The sequence below is a fragment of the Fukomys damarensis genome, unplaced genomic scaffold, assembly GCF_012274545.1.
Source record: "Fukomys damarensis isolate Sample0158 unplaced genomic scaffold, DMR_v1.0_HiC HiC_scaffold_2, whole genome shotgun sequence".
NCBI classification, from domain to species: Eukaryota; Metazoa; Chordata; class Mammalia; order Rodentia; family Bathyergidae; genus Fukomys; species Fukomys damarensis.
This window is the reverse complement of record NW_022900914.1, coordinates 48511480-48520687: the sequence shown is the minus strand read 5'-3', so window position 1 is coordinate 48520687 and position 9208 is coordinate 48511480.

Sequence of the window (9208 nt, the reverse complement as noted above, 5' to 3'; positions counted from 1 at the left end):
TATGCGCATCTTTTTTTTTTTTTTTTTTGGTACTGGTGATTGAACTCAGGATCTCCCATTGCAAGGCAGGCGGCAGACCCAGTGAGCTAAATCCCCAGCCCCCTGTACCTTTGTAATATAACTTCAAATCTGGGATTTTGATTTTGTTTGCTTTGCTCTTGTTGCCCAGGATTGCTTTTGCTATTTTTGGTCTCTTCTGGTTCCATATGAATTTTAGGATTGTTTTCTCTAGTTCTGTGAGGAATGCTATTGGTATTTTGATTGGGATTGCATTAAATCTATATATCAGTTTTGGAAGTATGGCCATTTTGACAAAATTGGTTCTGCCTTTCCAGAAACAGGAGATATATTTCCATCTTCTGATGTCTACTTCAATCTCCTTTTTCAGAGTATTGTTTTCATGGTAAGAGGTCTTTCACTTCCTTGGTTAAGTTAATTCCTAAGTATTTAATTGTCCTTAATGCTATGTGATTAGTACTGTTTTCTTAACTTCCTTCTCAGTGAGTTCATTATTGTTGTACAAGAATGCTATTAATTTATGTATTGATATTGTATGCGCTACACTGCTGAATTTGATTATTAATTCTAGGAGTCTTTTGGTGGAATTTTTGGGTAGAGGATCATGTTGCCTGCAAATAATGATGATTTGACCTTTTTCTTCTTTATGCAATCCCTTTTATTTCTTTCTCTTTTCTGATTGCTTTGGCTAACTTGTCAAGTACTATATTATACAGGAGTGGTAATGGTAGGTATCCTTGTCTTATTCCAGAGTTTAGAGGGAAAGCTGTCAGCTTTCCCCAATATAACATGATGTTGGCAGAAAGCTTGTCATAAGTGTACTTTATCAGACTGAGATAATGTCCTTCTATGCCTATGTTCTTCAGGATTTTTATCAGTAATGGAATGTTAGATTTGGTCAAAGGCTTTTTATGAGTTGATCATGTACTTTTTGTCCTTTCTTCTGTTTATGTGATAAATTACATTTATTGATGTGTGTATGTTAAATCAACAAATATTATTGAGCACCTATTGTGTGCCAGGCACTGTGGTGCAGGTGAGGATCCAAAAGTCATCCAGACAGAAAGAGTTCCCCCTCTCAGGGAGTTTATAATCTGTCAGGGAGGAAGGCATAAAACAGGAGCCACTCACATTAGTATTGCAGTGTCCCTATGGACAGTCATGACAGCCTCTGGTCAGAAGACTGCTGTTACAGAAAAAAGAAAATCTCTCAATAATTCTTTTTAAAGTATGGTAAAAAAAATTCCATTCAGGACCATTGCAATAGGTAAAAGGACCACTGGGATGGGGTTGTGTAATGGGAGGGAGATTGGGCTCAATTCCAAATATAGCATGAACATGTGGTATCAATAGCCAAGGAGCAGGGTGGGAAACAGTGGATGGAAAATTATCAGATGGAAATATCAAGGGTAAAGAGAGATTCTGGCTAAATGTGCCTCATAAGATTCTTGTTGAAGCTGGGGGTTGTAGTGCATGCCTATAATCCCGGCACTTGGGAGTCTGAGGCAGGAGAATACTGAGTTCAAGGCAAGCCTGAACTACACACCAAGATCTTGTCTCAAAAAATAAAACAAACAACCACCACAAACCCCCCAGATAATCCAGGAGTGTGTGTGTGTGTGTGTGTGTGTGTGTGTGTGTGTGTGTGTCTGTTTTACTAAACTAAGCTAAAACTAGATTTTACAAGGAAGTATAGAGATGGACCTAGGACAAGGATCAGGAACCTGAGTAAAGTTTGGTCAGGCAAAAGCCAGAGAAGCCAGGAAAGGCTAGATTTCTGGAGGAATGCTGGAAGGGTATCAACAAAGGAGCTAGTCACCTTAGCAAAATGGAGGGAAAAATGCACAAGATGGAGGGGACAGCAGCTGCAAAGGGCTGGTGGTAGCAGAGTAAACAGGAGAGACTAAAAGGAAGTCAGGTTGGCTGGGCCACTATGAACTGGGGCAAGGCGGTGGGGGCAGTACCAGGCCAGGCCAAGGAGGCCCTCATGCTGGATGGGCTGAGGGTGATTGTCCTTATTCCAATAAGGGAGAGAAAACATAATGATTTCTAACGTTGTTGTTTTTATTTGTTATTGTTAAATATAACCCAAATTTATAAAGCCACATAAATCAAATAAACTGCTTAAGGAATTATTTTTTGTTTTGAGACAGGGTCTCACTATGTGGTTCAGGCTGGCTTTGAACTCACTATGCAGCCCAGGCTGGCTTCAGAATCTCAGTAATCCTGTTTCAGATTCTGAGTGCTGGGATTACAGGCATGCACCACCATGCCCAGCAAGGAATTTTTGTAACGTCAACATCACAGATAGGAGATAGGGAGATATGATGAATAAATGCAATGTAGAATCTTGGTATTGGATCTTGGAATGCCAAATAAACAAATGCAGTCTGAATGAAGTCTATAGTCTCACAAGAGCAAGGACCCAAGTTCGATATCCCCGGTACCAAAAAAAAGAAAAAAAGATAACATATTCAGTGTTGATTTCTTATTTGGAACAACAACAAAGAGGAAGGGCTGGGGATTTAGCTCAGTGGTCCCGCCACCTGCCTTGCAAGCACAAGGACCTGAGTTCGATCCCCAGTACGGGGGGGAGGGGAGGAAAAAATACAGTACTATATACCTGCATAGGGGAAGCTCGGTGAAGGGTATAAAGGAACTCTTTGGGTCGTCTTTGCAACTATCTGCAAATTTAAAATTATTCCAAAAAACAGGCTGACAAATACCAAAAACATTCTTAAATCCAAAAAATACTTTACTTTTTGGAAATTGGCTTTTGGAGCCAGGCATATTGCGGCACATGCCTATAATCTCAGCACTTGGGAGGCTGAGGCAGAAGGATCACTGAGAGTTTGAAGCCAGCCTAAGCTATGTAGTGAATTCAAGGCCAGCTTGAACAACATAGTGAAACCTGTCTCAAAAAAAGAAAAAGAAAAAAGAAAATTAATTTCCTCAGATTCTCCTGTAATACTTTTTCCCTATTTTACTTTTGTTCCATTTGATCATGTCTTCATATAACAACAGTTGTGTAATATTTGGTAAAGGAAGAATAAAAAGTAATTTAGTTTTTCTTTAAAAAAAGCAGGTAAAACTAAAAGTTAATACTTAGGGGTCACAGCTGGGAAACATGTTCGAGTGGGACCTGTTTGGCTTAGGTTCCCTCAAGACTGGACAGGAGTCCTTAGTGTCCTGTTGTCTATGATATGAATAATGACCTTGACATTTGATGCATTTTTTTTGGTAGTTTTCTTTTCTTTCTTTCTTTTGGTACCGGGGATTGAATTTGGGTCCTTGTGCTTGCAAGGCAGGCAGCCGAACCCAGGCGGCTGAACCACTCAGCTAAATCCCTGGCCCTTTTTTTTTCGGTAGTTGTGAGGGTTGAAACTGGAGCCTTCACACTGAGCTATATCCCCAGCCATTTTCATACATTTATTTTTTATTTTCAGAATCTTGCTAAGTCAGTAGTCTTGCTCAAACTTTTGATCCTCCTGCCTTGAACTTCTGTTTTTTGTGTGCCAGGAATTGAATGCAGGACCTTGTGCTTTTGAAGCAGTCAGTGGAACCACTGAGCTAAATCCCCAGCCTTTTGCCTTGAACTTCTGCAGAGCTGAGATTATTATATGTCACCTCACCTGACTTGACACTTTTGAAAGGTACTGGTTGGGTATCTTTCTGAAGGGTTCCTTTGATTTAATTTACCTGACGTATTTCTCTTGATCTGGAAGCAACTATGAGTGTTTGGAATAGCGCAAGGTACAGGTCCCTTCTCATTGGATCATGTTGGAGCCAACAATGTGACTTGTTACTGGTGATGTGGATCTGGATTACTTTATGGTTGTGTCTGCCAGCTTTTGCCATTATAAAATTACTTTGTTTTGTTTTATTGGGTGCTGGGGATTGAGTCTAAGTTTTCGCACATTTTAGGCTTGTACTCTACCTCTGACCTGGATCCTCTTCAGTCTTTTTCTCATTTTATTTTTGAGACAGGATCTGCTAAGTGCCCCAGTTGGCCTTGAATCGAGATCCTCCTGCCTCAGCATTCTGCATAGCTAGGATTACAGGCACGTGCCATCACAGCTGACTCAAAAGTACTATTTTTCATATACTAGTATTTCAAAGTGACTTAAAAAAAAAAAAAGACACAGGCTGGGGATGTAGCTCACTAGCTCTGTACCTACCTTGCAAGTGCATAATCCTGAGTTCAATCCCTGTCACTGAAAGAACAAAAAAAAAAGGAGGAGGGAATTAAACTATGCCTCCTGGAAGGGACAGTGCCTGTATCTGTCATTTAGAATTCTGTAAGGAGAATTTACTTCTCTTCTCCCTCATTTACTTTATTTGTTCACTCAATTATTAACATCACTATAGATTCATGAATATTTATTTTATGGATATTAGAATCCAATGCTATTGTGGTTTATTTTGTGCTTGAAAAGGTCTGAATCTTGCCACTGGGAGTGCTTCCCAGTTGGCTCCTGTGTTCTTTTGACATATTTCAACATCCCACCCACCCGACTTCCTTACTTTCTACCATTACAAAATAATTCCGACTAGCTGGCATATGGTGCACGTCTCTAATTCCACGCTGTGGGAGCCTGAGGCCAGATGATAGCAACTTCAAGCCCAGACCAAACAATTTAGCAATTTATCAAGGTCCTGTGGAAAAAAAAAAAAAGGCAAGGATTGGGCATATAGCTCAGTATCTTGGGTTCAATCCTCAGTACCATAAAAACAAAACAAACAATCCAGGCTGATACTGTGTTTTGCCTGTGTCTTAGTCTTAGAATCATGTACCATGTTATCTGTCTCTCCAAGGCCATGGGGGTGAGCTGGGCTGCCTCATCTTCTGCAGGGGGACACATACACTGAGGCAGCTGAAACTTCACCATCTGTAATTTTTACTTTTCCCAACAGCAGACAGCTGGTAGACCCATTCTTTTCTCCTAAGGCCAAGTGACCTACAGGGGATTTTTGCCTGGCTTTATTATTCTCCTATAACTAAAATCCCAAGCCAGCAGGAAACTTGAACTTGCCAAATTGTGTGAGCCAGGGCAGGAGGAAGGAGGAAAGAGGCAAAGAAGCCCATCAGAGCTCTCATTTGCCCTTCCTGGAACCTTGCTACTCCTCCATGAAGAAGAAGAGGGAGGGAGGTGGAAGCTGTCATGCCGGAGAACAGGCAAACATGAAACAGATCATTGAAGAAGCCTGACAAATTTATTTAGTTGAAGTTTGTTGATATCTTCATTTGTGAAGCCCCTGGGGGAATCTTTTCTTTTCTTTCTTTTCTTTCTTTTTTTCCATACCATAGATCAAACTCAGGACCTTATGCCTGCAAGGCAACACTGAGCTAAATCCCTGGCCCAGGGAATCTACTCTTAAAGCAAGGACTTCATCCTGACTTTGTAACCTTGGGTAATTGGTTAACCTCTTCATACTTCAGCTTCATCTATTAAAGGGGTATGAGAACACTTCCTGTTTTGTTGACTGTAAATGGGTATAGTAGTGCTTAGATGACCAGTAAGCTGGTGTGAAGGCGGAGTGCCAGTCAGGAAAGTCCTTGAGGACTGAATTCAAGTCCAGTTGTCACTAGCTAGCATGGATTCTTAGGTTCAAGTAAGATGGAAATCAGACATGGTCTGGATTTTGAGCCTGCTAATGGATATCACCGTTGTCTATCTTCTTCTTTAGAGCCCTCTAAAGGGGAGGATTCCCATCTGGGTTTCTAAGATACTTGTTACTAATCATCTGAGGATTCTTAGTTCCTACAAAAATCATAAATTGGCAAAGTGTAGCTTTTTCAATGTTATAAGCTTTGAATGCCAGTGGCTATCTGTTAGCTCTGTTAGTGCTAGCCACCCTTCTTGCTGCTCAGAGCAAGCCAAACTGGGGAACATTTCTGGCCACTGGAAATGGTAGGTCCTGGCAATTTTCTGTTGCTCCCTGTAGTTCTCCTCTGCTAGTCACTTTCAGGGTTAATAGTCCTGGCTGCTGGTGGCTTTTGGCACCAGTGCCCTTTGGTATTACTAGCTCCTAGTGTACCTGCTTTTTTCTGGATACAGAAGGTATGGATAGGCAAAAATAAGACATCTGAAAGAAGCTTTATTAGAACCTAGTCTGAAACAAAAGGGGGAACAGTGCAGACTGACCCTGCTAAGGATATAGGGAGTTTGCTTATATAGGAATAAAAGTGCATGTGCAGTGTCAGGTTTTCTGTTTGGTCATGGGCAAGGAACATGGTGTCATTCATGTCAAGAATGCAATGATGTCACAGTGTGCTGACAGCTGAGGTGAAGAGTTTTCAAAACTCTAAGAGAGCAGTACTCCCCTAAAAGAACTGATTGGCTGTGCCAAAAAGATGGCCCAACTATCACAACCAGAGTGACAGATAAGATGTGTAAAAATTACCAAAATAAGACAAAACAAAACCACATATAAAGAGGCAACACAGAGCTGTGAATCAGACACAGTCATCTCTAATGAAAGGCTAAGTTCACTCACAAGCCACATACTCCAGCCTCAAGAGATATAGATGCTACAAAAGCCCTGCTAAATAAAGAAAATCACCCCAAGAAACATTAAAAAATGGAGTGCTCTCCCAGCCTATCTCAATCAAACCCAAACTTTTGTTCAATAAATAACTTAAACTCAATTTAATCTCATATTCATATAAATAGCAGAGATCAAGACCTTATACCTGTTTTTATATACCTTATAAAATAATTGCTTGCTATATAAGTTGATGTATACAAAAGCCATACGTTCAGAAAATTTATATTTGTGTTACCTCATCTACTCACGACCCTTACTCTATTTTAATGTGCTTGCAACAGATAGGGAATTGGCCCTTCATGAACCTGAGGGCTGCAGAGGGTAGAGTCATTCGGAGAGGCTGCAAGGCAGAATCTTCTGGGACAGATCTGACTGCAGCCAAAGCAATTGTCTCCCAAAGTGGCACTAGGGAGTCTGATGTAGCTGAGCTGGCTGTAAATCTTTGGGGGAAGCCAAGGAAGGAAACTACAAGGAGCTCTTGGGGAGCATGGAGAACTTTTCTTCTGTTTCACAGTCTTTGCAATTTTCCAATTGGCAATTTGGGGGGAATTACGTAAGCTTTCTTTGCTTCAGTTCCCTCAACCGTGGAATTGAGGAAACAGCATTAGAGGGAACAGCAAATGGTGGTCTTCAGGGGTGAATGAGATAATACTCAGGAAGCAAATGATAGAACTGAGACTCCAGAGCCCACAGGTACAAGCCTCACACTCTACTTGCCTTAAAACCATAGTGGATACCAAATAACACATTAGTGTAAAAACTGAAAAGAAATATTACAAAATGTTAACTGCGTGTTTCTGAATGGTAGGATTATGATTTATTTTTATTTTCCTTATATTTTTCTGTATCTTCCCAATTAACTTTATAGTCAGAAAAAGTTGTATTTGATAATCAGATACCTTGGACTCATTTTTTATTATAAATAACTCAGATGTTTTACTTACAAATCCATCCAATTTGTTTTTTGTTTATTTTGTTTGTTTGTTTGGTGGCAACACCACCACTGAGCTAAATCCCTGGCCCCCAATTTGTTTTTTAATTGTATTAGTTTTGTTTGCCACAGATAGGTATTGCATTCAGCCATGGGATCATTTGTGATGATCTCCACCTGATGGAAACTTGACAGCTTGTATAATCCTAGCAGTTGTTTGAAGCAGAAATCATTGTTTCAATTTTCAGATGAGAACATATTTAAGTCAGAAAACTGAGAGCCAGAGCCCAGGTCTCCCTACAGCAGTCTTCTGAGTTGACAGGTACGAGGAGGCTGTGGGAATTAGGGCTGTGATCCACTGGTTCTCCTCTACTAGATCTGTTGGTTTCCTGCATGGGTATTCCTGGTGGAGGATATGGCACGGGGAGTAGAAAGTCAAGGCATATTGTTGAGTCTGGCTAAGAAGAAATGAAAGCTTCTGCTCTAATCATATCAAAAAGATGAATGAAAAATAATAGCATAACTACGCAAGATTGAGAGAGGGAAGTGGATGTCAGCCATTTAAAATCATTATCTATCATAGCAGGAAGGCAACAGATAAAGGCCATCCTGGGTAAGTCCAGATGTAGTAGCTACATAAGCATTTTACACAGCCACTTGAGGGCAACTGCCTGAAAACACAAATGGCTTTAAGTGGCACCCCTGAATTCAGGGGTGGAGAAGGAGGTTATGCTTTTCCTCATAAGCCTTGCTGACCTATTTTGGTTTTAAAAAAACTGTGTCTATTATGCTTTATTTTAAAATTATTGTATTAAAAGTACAAGTTCCAAAAATTAAGAAAAAAAAATTAAGGCCTTAGGGGCAACTGGGTGGATTCAGATCCCATCTTCAGTTATGGGTGGCAAATTTACTTAAAATGAATTTTATCTTCTGGAAAAAAAGGGATTAAAACCATAACCCACAGGGTAGCCCTGAGTATAAAATGAGGTAATGTATATAAAGCACATTGGCTGGTGTTGGCTGAAATTCAGCATTTATAATTATTAAACATTATCATTACTAATAATACACCAGGCGTGCAGTCACGACCCAGGACTCGGCACATAGTAGGCACTCAATAATGGGTGTCAGTAATTATTTAAAGCCCCCAACCCATGACTCAGGAGCCAAGGCGCTGGGAGCTGGGAGTGAACGCTTAAATATTGATGCAGTTACTCATTTATTCATCACTGGCTCTGCGCGGCAGTGTCCGCCCTGCCGGAGGCGTCCGTGCCGGGCCTCGAGCGACGCATCCCAAGTCTCTGGCCTCCGCGGGAGGTTGGAGGCGGCAGTTTGCTGGCTTTCAAGTCGCCGATGCGGGGCTGTCACGTGCGGAGCGGTTTTAGTGGGGCATTTTCCCCCTCTGGGGAGGGCTGGAGTAGGGGACAGCATGTCTCGAGATGTGTGTAGGGGACAGGTGGTGTCCCTTTCGTCCCCCAAAGTCCGCGCCGGGGGATAGCGGTCCTGGAAGGGGTAGGCCGACACAGTTTTAGGGCGAGCGCTTTCCGGAGCGGGGGCTTCTCGGAGGAAGATTTGGGATTGGCTAGAAGGCGCAGAGCGGGCATTTCAGACCGCGAGGTGGGCGCCAGGCTCACTCGCCCAAGGGGAGGTGGGGTTGGGCCGGTTACCCCCGGGGCGGGGCCAGCGCTGGAGCCCCGCCCACCCTTCTGC